This window comes from Grampus griseus (assembly GCF_964374135.1).
Source record: "Grampus griseus genome assembly, chromosome: 12".
Classification (NCBI taxonomy): Eukaryota; Metazoa; Chordata; class Mammalia; order Artiodactyla; family Delphinidae; genus Grampus; species Grampus griseus.
In genome coordinates this window covers 50,664,195-50,691,595 of record NC_139006.1, presented here as the reverse complement: position 1 = coordinate 50,691,595, position 27,401 = coordinate 50,664,195, and the positions used below count along the sequence as shown (strand labels likewise).

At 37.8% G+C, this 27,401-nt stretch overlaps 1 protein-coding gene across 1 annotated transcript in view; it reads right to left on the bottom strand.

Annotated features, from left to right (window-relative positions):
- The window catches only part of GALNT1 (polypeptide N-acetylgalactosaminyltransferase 1), a 102,128-nt gene extending 76,981 nt beyond the window's left edge, over positions 1 to 25,147 (bottom strand). Inside the window, exons 1-2 of the mRNA XM_082668482.1 lie at positions 25,067 to 25,147; positions 6,079 to 6,133 (exon numbers count right to left, since the gene is read on the bottom strand). The gene's annotated coding sequence lies outside the window, so the exon portion shown is untranslated. The remainder of the gene's footprint in view (positions 1 to 6,078; positions 6,134 to 25,066) is intronic.
- Positions 25,148 to 27,401: the final 2,254 nt, after the last annotated feature.

Sequence of the window (27,401 nt, the reverse complement as noted above, 5' to 3'; positions counted from 1 at the left end):
TAGCAGGAGACACCTTTGTGGTGATGCTGTTGTGATTTTTTTTAATTGCAGTAATACGCTCAACAGACATTTCTAACCTCTCTTTCCACCCCAACCACTGAGTATCCTGTCTTAAGCAATAAATGTCTTAATGGTCACTTCAAAATAGCCCTGATATCCACAAAGCTATGTCAAAAAGCCACATATTGTTTTATACTTAAAGAACAGACATAAAATAGACACAAACCGAGGTGGCTTCCTGGCTCATGATTCTGACTTGTGCTCTCCCCACTCTCCCCCAAGGGTTTCTTCTGGTAACAGATCTAGCCCCCTGGCCACAGGATAGCCAAATGACCTGGCCAGGTCAACCACAAGACCTCACCCCTTGGCTTCCCGAGTCACAAAGCTGGAAGCCTGTGCTAACCTAGCACTGCAGTCAGCTATACTGCCCAACATGTAGAGAAAGCTGACCTGCAGTCCAAGAGGATGAGCCCAGAGGCACACAGGATGAGAGGCAAAGGTGACGGAGTCCCTGACTCTACTTTGGCTTTTGTGAACACCCAGGAATCCTTCTATTAATCCCCTTTTCTGTTTATGACAATTTGAATTGGGTTCCTAACACACATCTGGGATGGCCACTGGGGGGATGGGTGGGTAGGGGACAGAGGAGACCTACAGGTAAAAATCAAACAGGTTCTGGTCCACTGGTGAGGTTCCCCTCTACTAGTAATAAACAATTATACATTATGAGGCAGACTATACTATTTGAAAAGATACTTTTTAATGCCCCAAATCACAAAAACATATCAAGTATCAAAAGTAGGTATAAAACAAATCACAGATATAAAGGATCACAACACAACATACACATGTATCCACCACTCAGTTTAAGAATAAGAACATCACCTTTAAAGTTCCCTCTCCAATACCATCTCTTCCTAGTTCCTCAAAGACCACCTCTATTCTGAACTTAATATTCTTTCTTTTCCTGATAGTTTTACCTCACTGTTATCCTTAAAAATGCCTTGTTTACATTTTCTGTTTCTGAACTGCTTATAAATGGAAGAATCTGAGACCTGCTTTTCTTCTAACACTACGTTCCTGAGAACCATCCATTTGTTGGCATGTAGTTGCAGTCAGTTCATTTTCACTACTGTCTAATATTCAATTGGCTTATAATTATACACTATGAGGCTTACCACAGTTTATCCCTTCTACCCTTAATAAACATGTGGTTATTTCTAGGTTTCTGTTATTACAAGCAGTACTGCTATGAATATTCCTGAACACGTTTCCTGGAACAAACGTGCCAGGGGTCAGCAAACTTCTTCTGCAAAGGGCCAGATTGTAAACATTTTAGGCTTTGCGGGACATAAGATCTCTACTGCAACCACTCAAATCTGGTGTTGTACCACAAAAGCAGCCAAAAGTGATATGTAACCAAGAAAGTGTGACAGTATGCCAAGAGAACTTTATTTATGGACACTGAAATTTGAATCTCATTTAATTTTCATATTACAAATTATGAAATATTATTTTTTTAACCATTTAAAGATGTTAAAAACCTTTCTTAATTCATGAGTTGTCACATCAACCCTGATCTACAGTACATACCTAGGGGAATTAGGTCATAGGGTATACATATTTTCAATATGACTAATATGGCAAATTTGTTTTCCCAGGTGTTTGAAACAAATTAGAAAGAAAAATGAGGGCTCTGGATGTGTTACATCCTTGGCAACAGTTATTGATGTCAAACTATTTTATTTTTTGACAATCTGGTAAGTGTGTAGTTGTTATCTTAATATAGTTTGAATCTGCATTTTCCTACCATCTCTGACGTTACTGGTCATTCCATTTCCTCTTCTCTAATGTACCTATTGAAGTTTAGTCCATTATTCTATTGGGTGGGGTCGTTTTGTCTTTTTCCTATTAGTTTGTGAAGATCTTTATACAGTCTAGATTCTAATCCATGTCAGTTACATGTACTACAAGTAACTTTTCCAGTTTATAGCTTATCTTCTTAACAAGAGGTGTCTTTTATTATTTTATTTTCTTCTTTCTGGCTGCGCCACACAGTTTGCGGGATCTTAGTTCCCCAACCAGGGATTGAACCCAGGCCCTAAGCAATTAGAGCTCGGAGTTCTAATCACTGGACTGCTAGGGAATTCCCAAGAGGTGTCTTTTATAGTTCACATTTTCTATGTCTTAAGAAACTCTTCTCTATCTAGAGATCATTAAAAATAATGTTTTAAGGTCTAAAAATTTTAAAGTTTTACCTTTCCAGTTTAAGTAGAGATTCAATGTCATCTTCTTCCACGTGGATAACCAATTGTCCCAGTACTATTTATGGAAAAGTTCATCCTCTCCCTAGAAGTGTGCAATGCCAACTTTGTCATAAACCAGGTTTCTGAGGTTCTATGTTCTGTTCCATTGGTCTGTCTATCCCTACACCACATGGCTGTCTTAATTATTACAGCTTTATAATAATTTTTTTTTTTCCAGACGCGCAGGCTCAGCGGCCATGGCTCACGGGCACAGCCGCTCCGCGGCATGTGGGATCTTCCCGGACCAGGGCACGAACCCGTGTCCCCTGCATCAGCAGGCAGACTCTCAACCACTGCGCCACCAGGGAAGCCCTAATAATTTTTGATACACAGTAAAGCAAGTATTCTCACCTTTCACTACTTGAGGAGGGCCTTGGCTACTTCTGACCCACTGGCCTTCCTTAGCTATGACGACCATTTAATTACTTAAAATGATATTCCATCTACTGCAAAAGAAATCTAGTAGTTAAAAGTGCTTACATGTCTATGGTAGACAAATTCTACTGTTCTGAAAAAATAAACCAATTACAAATTCATAAAGGTCATAAATAAAAGTTGGAGATGAAAAGAGGAATTCAAGGGAAGTCTATGAGAAAAGTTCTAAAAGTGTTTTTCAAATGACAGCACTATTAAAATAAATGCACAGCGCCTAACCTTTACGTCTACTATATTGTTATTCCTTAAAAAAAAATGGCTTCAGTATTTTAGAGTCACAATCATTCCATGCTGTCTGGATATTTATTGAGTCTTAGCCAACTACGTTCTTGCTACCATGTCAGACACTGTAGATGGTAGGAGCATGAAGGCAGTGATCCACACCACAGAAGCTCTTATCACACTATTAAATACCAGTGTAAGAGACACGCCATTCACATTACAAAAGAGAAACATCAACTCAGGAAACCTGGCAGGAAAAAGACATCCAGATAGGGAAGTTTCTAAATAGGTTTTATCAGGCAGTGTAAGACACTAAACTTTTCTGCAACAAGGTTTTCTTTAAATTTTTTTCTATAGTTGTTTTGTTTCTGTCTCTCCTTTAGCTAAATCCCTTTAAGGGCTTCCCGATGTCCTGTTATTTTGCTCTAAAGAACACTGCTTGCAAGACCACAGGGAGAGTCCGCACTTAAGAAATTCCATGGTCAAATAAGTTAGGGAAATGTTACATACTCCATTCGCTGTCCATCACTGCACCAAAGGTTCTGTGAAGTCCTGCAATAGGGAAAGCTATGCAAGTTTGTTAACTCAGAACTTCTCATATTCAAGCATGGAAACTTCCCCATCTACTTTGTCTTTCTTTTTTGCATAACACAAACCAGGTTTCAAAGAGCAATAAATAAACTAGTAAAGATTGGTTCCAAATCCTGGAACCAGGCAATTTTTAAATTATGGGTTATTTTCTTTCTGCAAAACTGTTATTTCTGTGAATCTGCAAATTGCATAAAAAAGAGATCCCATTGTGTTTATAAGCTTCTCATGAGGCAGACCTTCAGAGAGAAGGTTAATTTTGTAATACCTTGATTCAACTAATTTAAGTTCATATTTCTGTATCGTTCTTTAACATAACATATACCTGTATATAATACAAATAATTGTGGAGAAAAATGGGAAATCCAAAAGTCACCATTATATAAATCCCTAAAAGAAAAGAATCTACAAACCTCCCCTCAGGTAAGTGAAATTTGCAAACTATTTCTACTATCAATTATTTTTTCTAAGTATAGAGTATCATATTATAAAAATATATCATCATTAAATTTTGCATTCAGCAAATGAAGCATTATTTCATGTAGGAGTCTGAGAGGAAAGAGTTAACAAAGAGTCCTACCCAGTCCTTGCTAAACCCTGGGGGATGCCTACAGCCATGGCAATGACCCCTGGCCACACTCTGAGAACTAAACTCCTGGAATGTTCACAGTCACTGGTTAAGGATGTTAGAGGTGATGAGTCAGGATGTACCAGGCTGTCAGCATTGTTTAAAGTAATCATCAAGATTTATGATGAGCACCTGGTATCTGGTCTGGAGCCCTAAGTTTCAGTTGCCATGGCTGGCCACATGGCAGTAGTATGCCTATGTAACCAGCTTCCTATAAAAACTCTGGACTGGAATACTCATGGGCTTCCCTGTCCGACACATCTTGTACGTGTCTCTATCACTCACAGCTAGAGGGGAAATCGTGTCCCTGTGATCCTCACAGAGGGAAGATTTAGAAGTCCGTGCCTGATCTCTCTAGCAATCACCTACATATATCTTTTTCCTGCTGTTCTTGCACTGTAACCTTTGCCGTAATAAAAAAACTTAGCCATGAGTACAACATTATGTTGAGTTGTGTCAGTCTTTCCAGCAAATCAAATAGTGGGCAGTCATGGGACCCTCAAAATAAACACCACTAAAGAACTTCGTTTGCCATAATACCTACTTCTCTCATTACTTTTCAGAAGCTAAATGATCATAAGAACAATATCCTTAAATGAATAAATCAGTGTACAGGATAAAAGCTAAGATGTAAGACTGAGATTACTGTCCTTAGAAAGGCTTGGTTGCAAGGTTAGCCCTTGGCTGGTGTCTGGGAACTTGAAGGGTAAACAGTTCCCTACAATGATATACAACTTACCTTAAATGATAAGTGGGCCTCACTGTGCCTAAACTGTTTATACAAACATTATGGTTTATGCAAAACATGTTTTCCTTCTGGGAGCCTGAAATTTTGGTACATGATAGGTGGAAGGTGGCTCCATTACCAGGTCCAATAAAAACATTGGCACAGAGTCTAATTAGTTTCCCTGGTTGACAGCACTTCACATGTGTTGTCAAAATTCATTGCTGGAGGAATTAAGCTCATCCGGTGGGAATCTACTGGGAGAGGACTCTTGGAAGCTAGTGACTAGTCTCCTCCAGACTTCACCCCACGCACTTTTTCCCTTTGTAATATTGCTGTGTATCCTTTTGCTGTAATAAATCTTAGCCATTATTATGATCATATGCTGAATCCTATGAGCCCTCCTAGCCAGTCACTAAACCTGGGGTTGGTCTTGGGGACACCCAACACAATCAGCATTTTAAAACAGAAATGAGGGTCTGTTAGGCCAAATGCTGAAATTCAAATTTCAATTCCAAAACGTATTAGTTATGTGATCCTAACAATTGTACTTTATTTGCATAAATCTGGGCCTTTTTATTCCTCTGAATGAGAAAAACATACCCACCTTATAGTCCCTGAATTAAATGAAGTAATGCACAACACACTCATAGTAAACACTCAGTAAATATTAAATAGCATTTCTAGAGGCTCTTTCTTAGATGAAATGAAAAATCAGGAATCTTTTATATTTGTACTGATGCAATGAGAATTCAAACGGCCATTTGGAGTACTGCAACGAGAAGCTCAGAGACAAACTTTAACCCTCCATCTCCATAACACTGGTGCTATGAGTGCTTTCCAGTCCACATGACAGGATTATTGGTTGAGCGCAAGCAGGTTAAACCGTATATAATAAGTATCTTTCTATTTCTAAACCTGGTCTTCATTTAGTCTTCAAATTGACCTCCTGAATGAGAAGTGAATGCATGAATATTAATTAGTACTGTGGCTATGCTTGATGGTTTTATTTCTCAAATTACTACACTAGGATTTTAGTACAAGCCATTTTCTTGTGTGTATATGAGGCATAAAGTCCAATGAACATAAGTTTGAACCTACATCACAGTAAGAGCAAATCCCAATGTAAAGAGAAGTACAACCCTCAAGTCATTTACTCCCAGCTATCAACTTACCCCAAAGTGGTTTTTCAAATGAATTCATATCCCAAATCCACATGTCCCACATCTCCTGTTGAAAAATAAATTTCCTAAAATCAGTTTATTACAGAATAACTCTCTCCTCCCCCCATTACCTCAGCCACCCTATTCCACTGGACTATACACCAGCCACCACCTGAGGACAAGGACCAAGTCTTACCAGCTACTTCCCCAATGCTGAGCACAATACCTGGCACAAAATATGTGCTCAGTTAATGTTTATTACATGAATAAGTGAATCAGTGAATAAAGTATTTCTGAGATCCAACACCAAGCTCAGTGGAAATACTGTAGAAAGTATCTCTCCTCCTCTTAGAAATCTATGAGGATATTAACTTCCCAGGTGGGAAGGCCAAGGACACACAGACAGCACCTGTGGCAGATACTGTTTGTTCCTTATCTCCCACCCCATGTTTTTCATGGCATTAGACCCCTAACTGAATTCAAGTGATCATTCTCTGCTAGACTACCTGTTCTTGATTGGTCCAAGTCAACTGTGACTGTTCTACTCCTCTTGCCAGTGTAAGTAACCAAATCTCAACCAATAGGATCTTAGGGGAAATCTATTGGGAAGCATTCAGGAAAAGTTATGCTCCCTCATAGAGATGCTGAAGGAGAAACTATACTTTTCTGGCTTTGGATATTGTTTGCAGAGCATACTTAGAAGTGCTGCAGCCATCTTGAGGTCATGAGGGAAGCCAACATCAACATGCTAAGGATGACAACATGGAAAGCAAAAGGGACCCTGTTGTATCATGCAGCCACTAACAGACTAGCCCTGAAATCTCCTAGGTCTAGACTTCTTGTTACCAGAGGGGATAAAGCCCTATTTGTTTAACTGGGTATTCTGCTACTATAGTCAAAAGCATGCCAATACATCACTCTGCAACCTACAATTACTGATTTAGATAGGCACATATCCTGTGAAGAAAAAAATGAGATGTGAACCAGTGGAGGATCCAAATTAAGGAATCTACTTTTACAGGAGACTGCATAGGAGCAGAATTTCAGTATAAATTTAACAGCTGCAAAGTAGAACCTGGTGTATAATATGCCCATTCTTAGCATTATTTAAGCTATCACAGAATCACAAATCCCTAATTCATTCAAACTTCAATAAATATCAAGTATGTACAAGACACAAAACTAAGTAGTTTGATGTACATAAATATGAAGAAGGCTCAGTTTCTTCCCTCCATGAGCTTGTAGTTTAGGAGGATATATAATAAGTTTTTGTGGCACTTTACAATTTACAGAATGCTTTTCTATCTTTGCAACAGGTGCCAAGCTACAAGGAGCTATAGTGCACAAAGGAGAGAACCCGGTGAAGGAGAATGACGGGAATTGGTTTCAATTAGGAAAAGGCAAAAGGATATTTCAAGTGGACAAAACAACGTGAGCTAAAATAGGAAGGCAGGAAAATCAAGGGACATCTAGGGGACAGCAAACAGAGAAACTGGGAGATATGGTTGAAAGGGTGTGTTCAGAACAGGGGAAATCTTGACTCTCACGCTAAGGAGTTTGAGGAGCAATAGTCACGGGAAGTTTTCCCATGTTTTTAATTTTATCTCTTGAATACAAATGACAAATCATTACAACAGAACACTGAGGTTTCAGAAAATTTACATCTTTCCTCCCAACCATGAACTGAGATACAAGGAAATACACTGCCACCATCAGCAATGGAAAACCCGAGAGATCCTGGGGAGCAGTTTCTGGCAAGTAAAGGATCCAGCAGAAACCTCCTCCAGGCCAGAGGCCCATTTTATTTTCTGGCCAGAGAGTCCCTAAAGTCTCCAAGGTTTTGTTCTGTATTTTTGCCAGAATACCAACCTTAGCCCTGAGTTCTTCCCCTCAAATTATCACTCTCTCTCTCTTCTTTCCTTTACCACCTTCTATGCAAGTAGTGTTCATTCTGACTCCAATTTCTCAACTTCTCAACTCAGTGTAGTCTGGCTTCACTTTAATGAAACTGTTTTTGATCAAGTCACTCTAATGTCCTAACTACCAAGACAAGTCTCTTTCTCATACTCCTTCTACTTGATGTCTCAGCCTCTTAAATTATTTGCAGAATAGGCAGGCTATAAGTAAAACATAACCTCTTCTTTTCTTGGCTCCAGGGTCATTCCTTGTTCTCCCACTTTTTTGACTATGCTTTGCAGTCTTCTTCTCTGGCTCATCCCACTCTGCCCGGGATCTGTCTGGATGCTGCCTGACACTGTAACAGCCTCGTTGGGAAATCCACCAGTTGTAAAGCATTACCCACCATGTGCTGATGGCTCCCACATCTGTAACTTCTTCCTGTGACTCTGGTTAGAATGCAAGCTCCTCCAGCAAGAGAATCATGTTTTTCACACTTGAGTCCTAAAAATCTTATCAAATGTCTGAAGACAGCACAAACTCATATATAAAATAGCATCTCCACCCCAAGTCATTCTTTATTTTTGTCCTAATGCTTTACTTTCCATTCTAGCACCAAACACTAATTTACAACATAATATATCATAATTAGTTTATTAATTATCTTGTAAGCTTCATGAGGGCAGAGCCTCTATTTTGTTTAACGCTATTACTACAGCACCTAGAAGAGAACTTGGCACATGGTAGAAGAATTCAATAATTATTTGTAAATGAATGAAAATAACAGAAAGAAATGCCATGTAAGAAGGAATAAAGGTAACTGAAATTAAAGCATTTTAAGCTTGCTGTGTTTAGGTATAGAGCAGAGATATTTGATTAATTTTAGACTTTTTTAAATTAAGTATTTTTTTAAATTAAAAGGTAACAACTAGTTAAGTAAAAACAGTATGTGTAATCAAAAACCAAACTGCAAAAAGGAGAAATAAGAAAACCAATCAATTCGGAATAAAATGGGAAGGAACTTAAAATCATTTTAAAAATCCAGGGCTTCCCCAGTGGCACAGTGGTTAAGAATCCGCCTGCCACTGCAGGGGACATGGGTTCGAGCCCTGGTTCGGGAAGATCCCACATGTCACAGAGCCCGCATGCCACAACTACTGAAGCCCACACGCGCCACAACTACTGAAGCCCGCACACCTAGAGCCTGTGCTCCGCAACAAGAGAAGCCATCGCAATGAGAAGCCTGCAACAGCAACGAAGACCCAATGCAGCCAAAAAAAAAAAAAAAATCCTAATACAAAAAACCCACAAATATAGAAAGCACAAAACAAAATGGTAGAAAAAATTCCCCATACATAAGTAATTTAAATGAAGATAAAAAGGTTAAATGTATTCATTAAAAGTTATCAGATTGGACTTTTTAAAATAAAAGCTATATGCTATTTACGATACATACATCAAAAACATAAGGATTCAGAAAAGTTAAAAGTGAAAGCAACCTCACCAAAGATATAGAGATGGCAAATAAACATATGAAAAGATGCTGCACATCATACATCATCAGGAAAATACAATTTAAACAACGAGATACCACCACACACCTACTACAATGGCAAAAATCCAGAACACTGACAACACCAAATACTGGCAAGGAACTCTCATCCAACAGAAACCATCATCTACTGCTGGTGAGAATGCAGAATGGTACAGCCACTTTAGAAGACAATTTGGCCGTTTTTTACAAAACTAAACATATTCTTATGATACCATCCAGCGATCAGGCTCCTTGGTATTTACCCAAAGAAGCTGAAACCTTTCGCTCACATAAAAACGTGCACAGGGATGTTTACACAGTAGCTTTATTCATAATTGCGAAAAACTGGAAGCAACTGGGATGTCCCTCAGTAGGTGAATGGATGGACGAACTGTGGTTCATCCAGACAATGGAATATTAGTCAGTGTTAAAAAGAAATGAGCTATCAAGCTATGAAAAGCCATGAAGGAAACTTAAATTACATTACTGTGAAAAAAGCCAATCTGAAAAGGTTACATACTGTATGATTCCAACTATAAGACATTCTAGAAAAGGCAAAATTATGGAGCAAAAAAAAAAAAAAATCAGTGGTTGCCAGGGATGGGAGCTGGAGGTCAGGATAAATAGAGGATAGGATTTAGGGGGCAGTGAAAATACTCTGTATGATATTATAATGATGGATACGTGCCTTTATATATTGGTCCAAACTCAAAGAATACACACCTCCAAGAGTGAACCCTTAGGCAATCTATGTACTTTGACTGATTATAATGTGTCAATGTAGGTTTATCCTTGGTTAAAACAACAACAAAAAAATGCACCACTCACCACTGGTGAGTGATGCTGATAATGAGGAGGTTATGCATTTGTGGGGGCAGGGGGCATATGGACTGAAATCTCTGTACTTTCCTCTCAATTTTATGGTAAACCTAAAACTGTTTTCAAAATAAAGGCTTTTTTTTAAAAAAAAAATTGAAAGCACAGAAGATTTACACACATAAAGGTTGAATAGCTTATACTGGACTAACCCTCCCACAAACAACAATCATAAACTCTGGCCGAAAGATAAAAACAACTAAACGCACTGGAGAGCAATCAAAGGCAGAAACTAGACAGAAGCCAACCCTTGAAAGAGGGGAACTATGCTAGGTGAGCTCTGCCTTTATACAAGTGCATGCCTGAGGGCAGATACCAGCCAACACTGTGTAGAGAAGCTGAAGTTCAAGAAGGAATTCACAATCACATTGGTTCATGGCATCAAAATATGAAGTCCGGAGCTAAAAGAGCAATAGGAAAGTGAGGGGAGATATCCTAGAAAAGAGGGAACCCCGAAATACGTATATAACCTCCACCACAATCCTTAGGTAAGCCCTGGACCATACAACACGGAAGAGACTCCAGAGGTCCAAAATGAAAGCAACAGCCAGACAGCTGTAAGAACTGAACAAAGAAATCAGCTATTGCCCAATGCAGGGTAAACAGAGCTTGGAGTTTAGGTCTAGTCAGTTGACTGCCTGCTAGAGCAACAAAGAGTCAATAATCGTTCAGACAAAACAGAATTGCAGGTCACAAAAACATATCCACAATACCCAGTATACAATAAAAACTTACTAGACATGAGAATAAACAGGAAAATGTGACCCACAGTCAAGAGAAAAAAGTAGTCAATACACACCGAACGCAAGATTACTCAGACGTTGGAATTAGTTGACGAGGACTACTATAAATACTATAAAGTGGCAACTATAAATATGTTCAGGAACTTAATAATAAAGAGAGGGAACTCTCATCAGACAAATGAAAACTACAAAATGGAACCGTACAGAACCATGTAGAACACAAAGATACAGTCTGAAATGAAAAATTTACTCGGCAGGTTTAAAGCAAATTAGCAACAACAGAATACAGGGTCAGTCACCGTAAAGACAGATAAAAAAAACAATAACCTAATCTGAAGATCTGAGTGGAAAGAAAAATATTTTAATAAACAAAGAGCCTCAGTGAGCTCACTGAGCAGAGGTACAGAACCATAAAGTTTAACATAAGTGAAACTGGAGTCCCAGAAAGTAGGGCACAGAGAAAATTATGCAGAAAAGTATACATAAAAATAAGAGCTGAAAATGTCCACAGTTGGTAGAAAACATAAAATTGCAAATCTAAGTTCAGTGAACCCTAAGCAAGATAAATACAAAGAAAATCACAACTAGAGCACATCACATTCAAACTGCTGAAAATTAAAGATTCAGAAAAAATCTTGAAAGCAGCAGAGAGAGGAAAAAGACATATTAAATACAGAGAAAAAAAGAATGACTTCTCATTATATGAAACAAAGACATTTTCAGATAAAGAAAAAGCCAAAACAACTCATGCCTCATAGACCTGCACTACAAGAAATGCTAACAGAAGTTCTTCAGGCAGAAGGAAAATGACACCAGATGGAAACTCAGATCTGTAAGGAGAAATGAAAAACATCAGCAATGGTAAATATCAGTAAATACAAAAGCCTGGTTTTTTTCCCTCCTGATTTCTTAAAAGACATGGCTGATTAAAACAAAATTTATAACTTTGTATTGTACAATTTATTAATATGAAGACATAATATATGACAAAATTAGAGCCAAGGATAGAGGTGGGAGGAAGCTTAACTATATGGTAGCAAGGGACTTAACATTTTATGTGAAATAATACAACCTTGCACCTATTCATGATATTTAACACAAAAACAAATGAATGCTAGGAAACTAGAAATAGAATGAATTTTGTTAACCTGAGAGAGGATATCTGCCCTAAATCTACAGTAAACAAAATACTTATTGATGAAGTGTTGTAAGCATTCCCTTTGAAGTTAGGAAAAGGACAAAAATGCTTTCTATCACTTTTCCCTTCCAACAATGTACTAGAATTCCTATCCAGAACAGTAAAACAAGAAAAAGAAACAAAAGATTTAAGAATTGGAAAGACGAAAACAGAAAAACAACAAAAGAAATGATAGCAAATCCAAGAAAATAAAGGCAATTAGAACTAATGAGAACTTGTAGCAAGGTTGCTGGATTCAAGATCAACATACAAAACTCAATGAATTCTTGGGTTTCCCTGGTGGTGCAGCGGTTAAGAATCTGCCTGCCAATGCAGGGGACACGGGTTCGAGCCCTGGTCCAGGAAGGTCCCATGTGCCACGGAGCAACTAAGCCCGTGCACCACAACTACTGAGCCTGCGGTCTAGAGCCCATGAGCCACAACTACTGAGCCCGCATACTACAACTACTGAAGCCCGCGCGCCTAGAGCCTGTGCTCTGCAACAAGAGAAGCCACTGCAATGAGCAGTCCGTGCACCACAACGAAGAGTAGCCCCCGCTTGGGGCAACTAGAGAAAGCCCGCACGCAGCAACAAAGACCCAGTGCAGCCAAAAATAAATAAATAAATAAATTTTTAAAAAGATTTAAAAAACAAAATTCAATGAATTCCTTTGCCAATAATAACTACAAAAATGCTTAGAAAGACCTTTTAAAAAATGAAGTAAATTCTCTTCATATTAATCTATATGACTACAGCTCCAGTCAAAATCTCAATGTAGTCTTTTATAAAACTTTAAAAGCAGATGCTAAAATCATACTGAATAGCAAAGCCATGAAAACCAATAAGATTTTGAACAACAAGGTGAGGGAACTCTGTCTACCATATATCAATCAAGCTACAGTAATTAAGTCAGTGTGAATCATGGGCAGAGACAGATTAAAAGACCAGTGAAACAGAATAGAGAGTCCAGGATCAGACCTACATGAACATACAAACAACACATGACACAGGTGGCACTACAAATCAGTATGAAAGGGATGGGCTATTTAATAAATGTTCGTCCATATGTAAAAATAAAATCCCTACCTCACACCATACAAAAAACCAATTCCAGGTGGATTAAAGATTTAAGGATACAAATCTCTAAAACTTTAAAAGAAAATATAGGCAAATATCTTTATGTCCCTGGTTACATAAGAATTTCTTAAAGAATACTCAAAAAGCACAAACCATAAAAGAAAAAATAATTACTACATGAAAATTAAAAATTTTAATATAACCAACATCATAGACATTTAAATGATAAGCCAGAGACTGGGGGAAAATATCCACAACAGAAATAATCAGCAAAAGATTAGTATCAGAATGTATTAAAAACTCCTCCAAATCAAAACAAACAACAACACACAAGTGAAAAATAGCCAAAAGGTATGAACAGGCAAATCACAGACAAGGAACCATAAACAGCCAATGAACATATGAAAATATACTCAACCTCAGCAGTATTCAGGGAAATGAGTTTGACCTCAACAGATGAGCAGCAACACAAGTGTCAGGAAGGAATAAAAAGCCACTCCTACAATGTTGTTATAAGTGTAATCTGGCACAGCCACTTCAGAGAGCAATCTGACAATATCTAGCAAAGCTAAAGAAAGCACTACCCTATCACTCAGTAATTCCACTTCTAGATATACACCCAGAAGAAACTCTGCACGTACTTATAAGGAGAAATGTACAAAGACTGCAGCATTGTTTATGATGGGGGAAAAAAGGTAACAACATAAATGTGCATCAAGAGGATACATGAACTGTATAATACTACATACTAGTTAAAATTAAACTAGAACTATGTGCATCTATCTGGGTAAACAATGCTGAATGAAGAAAAAAGCAATCTGCATATGCACAGTATGTTCCATTTATATAGTTTCAAAATATATTAAAATAAGACACTTCATGGACTTAAGTATGTACTGTAAAAGGTAAAATAATATGCATGAGAATAATGTACCAAATTCACATATGGTTAACTCTGAGGAGGAAGGAAAGCGCTTCAATAGGAACTTTTTTATATATAAAAGACCTAAATTGTGGCAGGTTGTTAGTTCCTCACTGAATATCTACTTTCCTCTTCTTTCTACAAATCAAACTGCTGTATTAATGAGTGGCAATTTACATATCCTGGCCTGCCACACAGATTAAGGTAGCTAGTAAGATCAAACCAGAAATCACTGGGTGGGGTATGGGAAAGGTATTGAAAGGGAACTGACTTCACGCCCAAACATGAACACAAAGGATGGAGCTACAAGGACATTCTTTGCAACCATGAGAAGACCTTGAGAAAGCAAGCCACAGGCTAAGGACTGAAAAGCAGAAAGATAAGAGGAGTAGGGTGCTTGATGACCACACAGCTGCCATGTCCTGGGAGGAAAAAAACTCTCTTTAAAAGCACCTCTTTTTGGGGGGAAGAAGGGAAACATATCTTTTAGATGCAGCCAAACCTAATACTAACTGAAAGAGAATCAAGTAGAGAAAAATGTAAAGATAAGACACAGGGGAAAGGTGAGTTCATGACCGTTCCTGGGCTTCTGCTACTGTACTTTACTGTATGTTTAAAATCTTTTATTTAAAAAATATATTTTACTTCTCAGATTTTAAACAGAGATTCTCAAATGTTACCCACAGATGGCTGTTGGCCCACAGATCAAGCCAAAATGCACAGGCAATGTATATGTGCTATGAGGTGGCCAACCAGAGTGGATAAAGAATCCACTAGAAACTGGCCAACCACACTGAGAATGCAGACAGTGCTACGCTATTACCACCAGCACTGCTACCGCCAGTTTGGATAACAAACAAGACTGTAAGATCCCACAGTCTCTTGGCTCTGGGCTTGGGATGAGAAAAACCAAAAACAATTTGCAGACTAAATGGAAATCTCTGTTGTCATTCCCTTTTCCCTATTTTTCCTTTCTCCCATGCACTCCCCAGAGCTCAGTGCCATACTTTCTCCTCCTCCTCCACTGAATCATCTGGAGACAGAAGGAAGAAAAAATATCAAAGGACGATAGTACCCTCAAATGAAATTTGGTTGTCTTTTACGACTGCAAACATGAAGGGTCTTTTGAGAACTACTTCACTTAAACACTGTCTTACGTTACTTGGAGGTTAACTTAAGTGACCTTTTGGGATTGAAAAAGTTTTAAAATTTGCTCAACAGACCAAATGAAAACAAATTTGGGATGGGGGTAGATATCAGATTTTGGTCCAAGATAATGGTCTGAAATATTTAGTTAGGTCTGAAATATTTACTTAAAAAAAAAAAAACAACCCTTTGTTCATTTATTAGCATGTTACAGAAAGATGGTACTCTAGTTAGTCATGAATTCTACTTCATAGACTTATCACAGGTACCACACACTACCAAACACTCTTCATCTTCTTCCTTAACTAGTCAGCAATCTGGTACACTGGTTTTGGTTTTTGTGGGTTTTTTTCCTCCTAATTTGGTTACTCTCTAATGCCACTTAACTTCTTTTCTTAGCTTATATTGTTTCTGCATTCTCTCTTGCTGTTTTTACTCAACTTTCTGGCCCCTTGCCTTTTGTTTTTGTGAATAGCTATTCTCTACCTCACTGCCTCAATTTAGTTTTCTCCTAGTTTCACATGGCTTCTGATACTAGTTAAGGACTTCTGCACTGACACTAGGTAAGGTCCATGCTAGGAGATAACATCCCAAGTGCCTTTTCTTGGAATTTTTTCAGCTCTTTGGGAGTAGACATAGGATTTGCTTCCTGCTCTCAGAAACCCTCAAAACCACTGCAATTAGGATGTTATTCACTTAACAATATAATAGAAAGTTAACAGGAAAACTGTTGAAAAAGTCCCTGAAATAATCCTGTTATTTAATTCACATCAGTAACTCAAAACATTACTTCTGCACTATTTTTTAAAATTCCACTTAATTCTCAAAATTGCATTCTTCTAAAACCTCTAAACACTTGGGTAATTATCTTCCCTTATTATACACTGAACAGTTACACATGTTTTTCTTTATTACCGACAAAAATACCATAACTAAAAGATAAATTTTTTGCAGATGACATTTCTCCGTTTCAGCTTTAGAGTATGTAAGAATTAAGTTCATCCGTGAGCAGATTTTTCCAAATACACATACTGTGTTACAGCCTAAATTTAGCCTCCTCCATAAAACCATAAATTCAAGAAAAATTACTGTAAAATATTTAAGATATGTTTAAATGTTATCAAAGAGCATATACATTTTAATGAACATAAAATAATTTTACAGCCTTAATGAAAAGTCCTAACAGTACTGCAGAGAACAGTTAAATTTAACAACCTTCAGTCTCGCATTTTGCTGTGCTGTTAAGTGCAGTACTGCCCTATACACGTTAAAGTGCTTGATTAACAAAAAAGAACAGCAAAGCAGTCTCAAGGGAGATGAAACATTTACCTAAAATTGCAAAGTCTCTGGTTTTATTATAAAGAACCCTAATCTTGAGGGAGAGTATTTAAAAAAAACAAAAAGAAAGGGGGGTGAGAAATAATAAAAACTAGGTATTGCTTTATCTCTTCATAAGAAGAGTTTTTTCATGAAAACCAAATGTAATGTGTGGATTTGTTTGACTTTTGAATCAACAAACCAACTCAAACAGACACTATAGGGACCACTGGGAAAATATGACTATGGACTGGGTAGAAGATGATACTAAGGAATTATTGTTAGTTTTATTAGGAATGATAACATCATTATGGATAGATTTGAAAACGTTCTCACTTTTAAAAGATCCACACTGAAGAATTTTAGAGGTAAAATAGCATGGTGTCTCATATTGCTTTAAGATACTTGGGCTCCTAACACGACAATATAAATCAACTACACTCCAATAAAAACTAATTAAAAAAAAAGATACTTGGGGTTGGCAGGAAGGTGATGGGAAAGATGGAGAAGTGAAGCACATGTGGCAAATCTTAACCTCTGCTGAATCTGGAAGATGGAAACAGGTTTCAGGGGGTTCATTTTAGTATTTCCTCTACTTTTACGTATGTTGGAATTTTTAGAATATAAAGAAATAACTTTTAAGTTTGTTTCAGCTAGCTAAAAGCTACTTTAGGGTTACAAACAGATTTAACATCCTACTTTGGCAGGCCAAATATTGCAAACACTGGTGTTGTATGAACAAAATCAAGGCATGAATACATTCATTCACTTAACTTCAATATAATCAGCACCTATGTACTATATGCCAAGCATGCTGCCAGACCCTGGGAGAACAAAGATGAGTTAGACAATGTCACTATCCTTAAAGAGGAGACACTATAAACATCTGTGATCAGGGTGGTATGACAGAAAGTTATAGAGAACAGAAGCCACACATAGAAGATTGAGGGGAAAATTGTCTGAATGGGTTTTATCTTCATTTTTCAGCTGAAAAAGCTGATAAGTCATGATTTTAGGGGTGGGCAGCATTTAGAGAACTGAAAGGTCTAAGAGGTCAGAGAAGAACCTGGAGCGTGGCACATGCTAAATGCTACAGAGGAAGGTTAAGTGACACTGGAAACTGTTTCTGTCAGGTATTTAGCAAGCTACATGGAGTTTGGTGATCTAAACATGACACTAAAACATCAGAGGGTCTCAAACACTGTGCTAACTGAAAGAAATTAAACCTTATTCAAGACTTCAGGGTGAGGGTATTTCAAGCCTTACTGTCAGTCACGTTAACTACAGGCAGTGCAAGGCTGGATAAAAAATACCTAGAGTTCCCAAAGCAAGAAAGTTTATCCTTTCTTTTAATAGGAATGTAAATTTTAAAAGGAGAATAAAGGCATAGCAACAATTACTGAACTTTTAACTTTGTGCTAAGCACTTTTAGGGGCACTATGTAAAATAATCTTCCCAACAATCCAATGAGCTAGGTACTATTATGCCTATGCCCATCATCTTACAGATAAGAAAACTGATGCTTTAAAAAGTTAGGTACTTTGGCCAACATCGATTTTGAGTTCTGGCCTTGACAAAGTCTGTCAAGTTCCAGTAACCACGGTAAAACCCATAAATCTGTATTCTTTACAGTCTACCTTTGGAATGTACATTCATGGAATCATACTATAATGTATGTTTTGCTACCTTTGTAGTCTAGTTTGTAAGACGTGTCCACGTTTATGTATTAATAATTCATTATCTTTGGTGCCACAGAGCAGGGGTTGGCAAACCACTATTTTTATACATAAAATTTTATGGCAACACAGCCACACCCATTCTATTTGTTTATGTATGGTTTATGGCTACTTTTGCTCTACAGCAGCAAAGCTGAGTAATTACAACAGAGACTGTACAGCCTGCAAAGCCTAAAACAGAAGGTTTGCTGACCTTGGCCACAGAGCATTACAGGAGTATGCTGGGTATTATTCAGCTTTTATAATTCTGTCAATGTAGTTTTAATTTGCATTTCCCTGTTGACAAATATTCATTTTTTTCTACGAAAAGCTTTTCCTCTCTATTGCCCGTTTATCTTTTCACATTGACATATGTATGTGCATGGACATATATACATATATGTGTATATATTACTGTGATTTAAAAAATCTTTGTCAGCTGTATGTGTTAGAAATATCTTCTATTTGAGTACTTGTGACCTGTCTTTACACGCTCTTTCTGTTTTAAACAAGAAACAAAAGATCTCAGTTTTAATATACACAAATTTATTAACCTTTTCCTTCAACAGGTGTGCTTTTGGCAACTACTTAAGAAAGCCTGAAATCATAAAATACCCTCTAATATTTTATTCTGAAGGCTTATATTTTGCCTTTCACAAATTTTTAATCCATCTGGAATTTTTTTTTTAAATATGGTGTGAGGTAAGAAACCATCCTCTCCCCTGCCTTCTAACAATAAATCCCAATACCGTTTACAGAGGATTCCATCTCCTTATTTGATCTGTAACACCAGCTCTGTCATATATCAGATATCCATGTATGTAGAGTTCTGTTTTGTTTTTTTTGCCTCAATTTTTTTTTACTGTATCTATTTGTGTATCCTTGCCCTAATACTACACTAACTCAATTTTTTTTTTTTTTGCGGTACGCGGGCCTCTCACTGTTGTGGCCTCTCCCGTTGTGGAGCACAGGCTCCGGAAGCGCAGGCTCAGCGGCCATGGCTCACGGGCCTCACCGCTCCGCGGCCTGTGGGATCTTCCCAGACCGGGGCACGAACCCGCGTCCCCTGCATCGGCAGGCGGACTCTCAACCACTGCGCCACCAGGGAAGCCCTAACTCAATTATTAAAGCTTTACATTAAGTCTTAAAATCTGGTAGGACAAGTACTCTTCAGAAATATCTTGGCTATTCTTAGACATTTCCTTTCCAAAATAAATTTTTAAATTAACTTGTCAAGTTTCACAAAAACAAACAAAACCATACCCTACAGGGTTTTTATGGACATAACAACGAATTTATATATCAATGACAGGTTAATTGATATATTTACAAGAAACAGTCTTTCTCCCTATGAACATAGTGTGTCCCCACATTTATTTAGGTCTCCTTTAACGTCTTTCAATACATTTTTTAAACTTTCTATATATAAAGATCTTGTTACCTCTTTTTATATTTATTCCCATGGAGCTTTTTTTTTCACTATTGTGAAATTTAAAAAAAAATTTTATTGGAGTATAGTTGATGTGAAAATCTTTAATTACATTTTTATTGTGAGCTGCTAGTTTAGAGTAACAGAACTGATTTTACTATATTGATCTTATATTCAGCGACTTGCTAACTATTATAAATCCTAAACATTTATCTGTGGTCTGGTGAATTTTCTATGAGAATATTCATACTGACTCTAAGGATGACCATTCTGTTCATTCTTTAAAGCCTGTAACCTTTCTTGCCTTACTGACTAGCAGCTCCAGTGCAATGCTGCAGAAATGAGGTAACAAAGGACATCCTTACATTGTTGCTGATTTTTAAAGGAATACTTTTAATGTTTCTCTATCAAGTATGATGTCAGCTGTAGGTTTTTTGCAGATGCCCTTTGTCAGGTTATGGAATTTCTCTCCTATCCTTATTTTGGAATGAGTTTGTATCCTAAAAGAATGTTGAATATTATTAAATGCTTTTTCTGTATCTTTTAGAATACGTTTTTGTTTTTTTAAAGCTTTAAACTGTTCATGTGGATAATTACATTAACAGATTTTCTAACACAGAACCAAGCTTGTCTTCCTGGAGTAAACTCTTTGTTCAATATACAGTATTTCCTTTATGCTCTGCTGAATTCAGCTTGTCTAATTATTTTTGATAGCCTCTTGCTCCTTAGCTATATTTTTATACTATCTGAACACAGTAAACATTTATTTTATATTCTATATCTAACAACTAGAATATCTGCAGTTTCTGGTGCCTGACTATATGGTTTCCTAGTTCCACTGATTAACTCATCGTAGCTTATTTGAAGAGCTTTTGATTTTTTTTTTCAACTGTGAGCTCATGTTCGTAGAAACTTAACTGTATCAATTCTCTGAAGTATGTGTTCCTATATTCCTCCAGAGAGGATCTGCTTTGCTTCTCAGTTCTAACAACCTGAGATCACCTTTCACTAACTTCTTGGCTTGTTTTTCTGTTAGTTTGTTTGCTTTGTGCCATTCAGGTAGCATGAGCTCCAATCCCAAACCCAGTGAAGAGTGGACTTGTAGTTATCATTTCTCAGGGAAGACCGCTCACCTTCCCAATGAAAGACAAGCTGAGACAGGCAATCCTCCTTACCGTACTCCTATTGTCCCCCACCCCTGCACTGTGGTACAAGTTTTTAAATTTTTTCCTAGTTTATTTACCAACACCTTTCAGGGAGTTTCAGCTTTCTACCAGAGTCTCTGGACCTTTCACCTTGCTTGATCCCAAGACTCTGCCTAGTACCCCATGGTCACCCTGCAAAATCCAAAGCTCTAGGCCTCGAGGGATCTACAGATACCAGCACCCCCAGCATAGCGCCACATCACCATTAGCTTACCTCCCTGGATTCAAGAGTTCTTGCTTTTGACCACTGAGGCATTTCCTTACTTGCTTGTCAGCTCAACTATGGGTTTAAAAGGTATGAATATCTGGCCCAGTATTTGTGATGTTTAATAAGTGGAGACTTTTTTTTTTCCACTCTCTAATTTGCCACACTGCCAGAAACTGAAGCCTCTAAACACTTTGAATAGTTTGCTGAGTATTTTTCCCCAGAAGAAATGTACCTCTACTTCTAAAAGCCAAAGAAAAAAATGATTCATTTGATTAACAAATATGTACCAAACACTGTTCTACGCACTTGGCATGTATCACTAAACTACACAAAGATTAACGCATTCAAAAACCCTATGTGGTACAGCTGGCCAACAAACACATGAAAGGATGCTCACCATCACTAACCATTTGAGGAATGCAAATCAAAACTACAATGAGGTATCACCTCACACCAGTCAAAATGGCCATCATCAAAAAATCTATAAACAATAAATGCTGGAGAGGGTGTGGAGAAAACGGAACCCTCCTGCACTGTTGGTAGCAATGTAAATTGATACAGACACTATGGAGAACAGTATGGAGGTTCCTTAAAAAACTAAAAACAGAACTACCATATGACCCAGCAATCCCACTACTGGGCATATACCCTGAGAAAACCAAAGAGTCATGTACCGCAATGTTCATTGCAGCTCTATTTACAATAGCTACGGCATGGAAGCAACCTAAGTGTCCACTGACAAATGAATGGATAAAGAAGATGTGACACATATATACAATGGAATATTACTCAGCCATAAAAAGAAATGAAATTGAGTTATTTGTAGAGAGGTGGATGGAACTAGAGTCTATCATACAGAGTGAAGTCAAAAAGAGAAATACAAACACCGTATGCTAACACATATATATGGAATCTAAAAAATAAAAAAGTGGTTCTGAAGAACCTAGGGGCAGGACAGGAATAAAGACACAGAGGTAGAGAATGGACTTGAGGACACGGGGAGGGGGAAGGGTAAGCTGGGACGAAGTGAGAGAGTGGCATGGACATATATACACTACCAAATGTAAAACAGATAGTCAGTGGGAAGCAGCCACATAGCACAGGGAGATCAGCTTGGTGCTTTGTGACCACCTAGAGGGGTTGGATAGGGAGGATGGGAGGGAGATGCAAGAGGGAGGAGATATGCGGATATATGTATATGTATAGCTGATTAACTTTGTTATAAAGCAGAAACTAACACACCATTGTAAAGCAAGTATACTCCAATAAAGATGTTAAAAAAATAAAAATAAAAATATTATGAGAAATTATAACACCCCCCCCCAAAAAAACAACCTATGTGGGAAGAGAGGTACAGACAGCAAACAATAAACTAAGTAAAGTGAATTGTATCACAGAAGGTAGGAAGAGCAATGGAAAGAAAAAATAGGGATCCTTTAAGTAGAAGGATCAAGAGTAAGGTGAAGGGACTGCGAGCTTAAACAAGGTAGCTATTACTAAAACATTATTTCCCCCACATATCACCAATTAATTTTTATTAGACATACAATTATAAGAAATTATGAGTATTTTCCTCTTCTCTTGATGTGAAGGAGGATGATGAGCAGTCTACAGATATGTTAATACTATATGACTCCATCCACTTCAAAGAAACACAGGCGCACTTTAATATTAATAACTGGAGATGCTGCTCAGAAAGTTATGATGCTACCTATTCAAAAAATTAAAATAAATGAAATTTTAAAATAAACTTATGATACGATCAAAATAGACTTGAATATTTACTGAGAGAATGGTTAAATGAGAATCATCCCTCATATTTCTAAAGATAATTAGGAATTTATTGGTATTACTATTAGGCAGTTCTTTTGAATGTTAAACCTAATTTACAAGGTAATTTGCCCAATTATATCTCATTCTACCTTTTATGGAGATGTGCCCTATTTGTAACTCTTTAAAACAGATTTTTCTCTTTTCATAAGAAGAATCATGTATGAAGTTGAATAGTAACTAAATCACACCTTAAAACATTTAACTCCAAAACCAAGACTGTACTTTTCAGTCCTGCAATTATTTTCATTGCTTTTCTCGGTATCCCTCAATTTTCCCTTCCACCTCTTAAAAGGTAGAAAATAAAGCTAGAGTTTGTATTCTATATAAACATTGTGTTATGATTATACACAACGGATGATCTCTCTCTCTTTTTAATGATACAGGTAATGATGATGGTAATTGATTAATGTTATAACATGGTCATTTTATTTTGTCTATTGGATAAAACTCCCAAAGAACAGAACCTACAAAATGTAGACAGGATTTACTTGCAAAACCAGAAGCTTTACAGGAAACTTGTGATCCTTTTTCAAGATAAAAAAAACATTAGAAACAGTTCCACGTAGTCACAAAATAGGCCAACTTGAGGATGTTTCCTGAGGCAAATAACTGCATTTTAAACACAGCAACATACTAAAGCCAGCCAGTGGTGATGCTGCTTACAGCACCTGTGCAGGCGCCAGTCTGACTCTGGCCAGCTGCCACTCTCCTCCACTCTCCCGACCGTGAGAATCCCTCCTGTATTTGGCAAGTAGAATTAGACCACTTCTACCTCTTCACTTCTGTCTGATTACATATTGGGCCTTGACTGAATTTTATTTTACATACTCTCAGATGTGTAAAGAAGGCAACTTGTTTTTAAAAACCTGAGTTAGGTAATGTTTACTGACATAAATATTTCTATAAGGTTCCTGCAAATTTCAGTAAAGTTTCTTAAACAAAATTGGAAAAGTAAACCTCAAACAAAATAAGGTCTCTGATTGCAATTAATTTTTTTTTATGAAAGCAAACCAATGATCGTGTATTTACGGGAAAATGGCCTTTATAAGATACTAGTAGTTCACGCAAAAATACAGTAAGCTATGATATATTAAAAGCCATTAAATAAAATACGTACTGAAATTTAACTATGGTACCAAGTGGTAAAGAGCTCACCTGCCTTACTCTCTCACACAATGTTCCCACCCTGGAGGTACCATTCCTTAGCCGAGCAATGAGAAAGAAAGGGAATTCAGGGCTCCTGGGACCTAATGCCCAACACAGATGCACTTTAACCCAAACAGCTCTATCTTTAGCTATACATTGGAGCTTGGTAGAAGATATTATTTGAGAACATACTCTTGCTACTAAAAAGTTAGAAAACCAACCACCTACAGCAGCAGATCTTCAAATGGTAGCCTGGGGACCACATCTGGGGGTCTTCAAGATCCTTTCAAGGAGCCTGCAAGGTCAAAACTAATCGTATACTAATATCAAGTCATTATTTGCCTTTTTACTCTCATTCCATCATGAGTATGTAGCTGAGTTCCAGAGGCTACATGACATATGATATCATAAAAGACTGAATACAAAAGAAAATCTGAGAATCCAGCTATGAGAAGTTAGACAATGAGATCTGCACAAATATAAAACACTGCCACACTCCTCACTAATTTTTTGCTTTGGAAAGCAGGTATTTTTAAAAATATATTTATATCAACATGTAATGGATTTATTATTATTTTAAATGAATTAGTGTCTAAAATGTCTAGGTTTTTATCTTTAATATAATAAATATTAACAAACATAACCCACAAAACAAAAAAATCTTTGAGGTCTTCAATAATTTTTTGGTATAAAGTGGTCTAGAGAAGAATAATATTGAGAGCCACTGGTCTATAGAATAAAATCCAAAATTCATAGTAAAACATTCCATACTTACATTGATTCCACAAACATTTATCAAATGCTAGTTTTATGCTGGGTTCTAGGTGCTAGGGATACAGCAATAAACAGGACAGACCGGGTTCCTGCTCTCATGGAACTGTAGCCAAGTGCTGGGACACGGACAATAAACAAAAATAAACAAAAAGTGTCAGCTAGTAAGGAGCACTCCATAAATAAATAAAAAGGACAGGTGCTGTGTTAGCAAGGGTGTGGGCTGTTCCTCTCTGCCAGGTGATCAGGAAAGGCTTTTCTGAGGCAGTGTTGCTGAGGAGACGGGAAGCCACAGAAGAGCCCGTGGAAGAGCGTCCCCGACAGAGCCTTGGGGACAATGCCCAGCATGAGCCGGCCACGCATCCGCACCTCCTTCAGGGGCCCTGCCCTGCTAACCACGCCCAGGCTCCAGTGTGCCATGCTGTCTCTGGCTTCCACGTCTCCACATGTGTTGACTCCTCTGTCTGAAATGGCCTCTGCTTGTCCATCTGCCAGATTCATGTAACACTCAGCCCAAAGTTCCGTGAAGGCAGAGGCTTTGTACTCCCAGGACCCAGGGCTGTTCCTGCTGACATGCTGCTGGGATTCAAGGAACCGCTTCTCGCCTCCGCAAACCTCTCCCTCCACACACCTCTACTGACGTTATCACGCAGGTGTATTTTTGTATGCCAAGTCCACCCATTTGACTGGGGGTCCTGGAAGGCATTTTTGAATTCACCGTGCCGAGCAGTGTCTGATTCATAGCAGTAGGTGCTTAATAAGTATGAGACAAATGTCTAAATCACTGAATCGACTTTTATTCTAACTATAACTATTTTTATGTCTTACCTTTAACTACAGCAGGAATTAAGACGTCTTATCTTTCTATCACCCACTGAGTCGAACACTGGGCCTTATACATCACACACACTCCATAAATGTTCAGCAGATGACTGAATTTCATCTGTAAAGCATGTTATAAACTTCAGAGCCATTTTGTAAAGGGTAATGCTCTCAAACAGGCATATCCTCTATTCTGTTTCTCCCCTAATGGTGCAAGAGGTGGCTGGTATCCACATCACAGGTCTCAGCTCCTGGGTCAGCACTTAAGAGAAGCAAAAGCTCCTTGTTAGACACCAGACTGTAGGAAAAGTCAGCCAAAAACTGAAAGTTAAGTAAAGTGGATTCAGCATTGTAGCTGGCAATTGCACACAGCAATCAAAACAGTAAAACATGACCCCAAATTATTCAATGTAGAAGGGTGTTAGTTCTTACTGTTTCTGATCAACTGAGTTGATATCTGTTATGGGAGCTGAGAGGCAGCTCTACGAGCTGGTAGCTGTTTGCATTACAAACTCCCTTAACTCCATGATGTCCTAATTTTCCTGTGCCATGAGCAGTTGGTTTGTTCATACATTTTTTTAATAGTTCTCTTCTGTTGGCTATCCAATGTATTCTACCATGCTAGAAGAGCAGGTCTAATTCACATTATACCGTCTGTGAGTTTTATTAAAACACCATATAGGACTTCCCTGGTGGCGCAGTGGTTAAGAATCTGCCTGCCAATGCAGGGGACACAGGTTCAATCCCTGGTCCAAGAAAACCCCACACGCCGCGGAGCAACTAAGCCTGTACGCCGCAACTACTGAGCCTGCACACCACAATTACTGAAGCCTATGCACCTAGAGCCCATACTCCACAACAAGAGAAGCCACCGCAGTGAGAAACCCGTGCACCGCAACGAAGAGTAGCCCCCGCTCGCCGCAACTAGAGAAAGCCCGCACACAGCAACGGAGACCCAACACAGCCAAAAATAAATAAATAATGATTAAAAAATATATATATATATAAAATTGGGTAAGCTAATGAAACAAGGTACAAAAATGCCCCCCAAAGTAGCTATCAGAAGATCAACATTTAAGTTTTAAAGTGACGTGACCATGAATCATGCTCAAGGAGCTAGCTGCTTCCATTTATTTCTAACAGCAGTCATAATTAACGTGATTCTGCAAAAACAAAACAAAAACTATTTGATCACTAGTTAATAAAAATAATTTAATAAAAAAACCTATAGTGACAGGGGTATATACAGCAGACTTTCAATAACAAACACATGCTACTTAGTCTTCCATGTGTCCTGCAGCAACAGAATATCCACCACACTTACACAGGCACTGTTCTCAGTTTTAAGGGCTTGTTATCTACATTGTAGATTATAAATGCCCTCTGCTTCTCTTCAGTCCCCTTCCTGTGGGTCCCTTCAAGGCTCATTAGAACTCTTAGAGCATTTACAGGAGAATAAAGAAATCTAAATCTAAGCTAATAAAATTTGCAGCAGGACAGAAACTATGACAAAGATC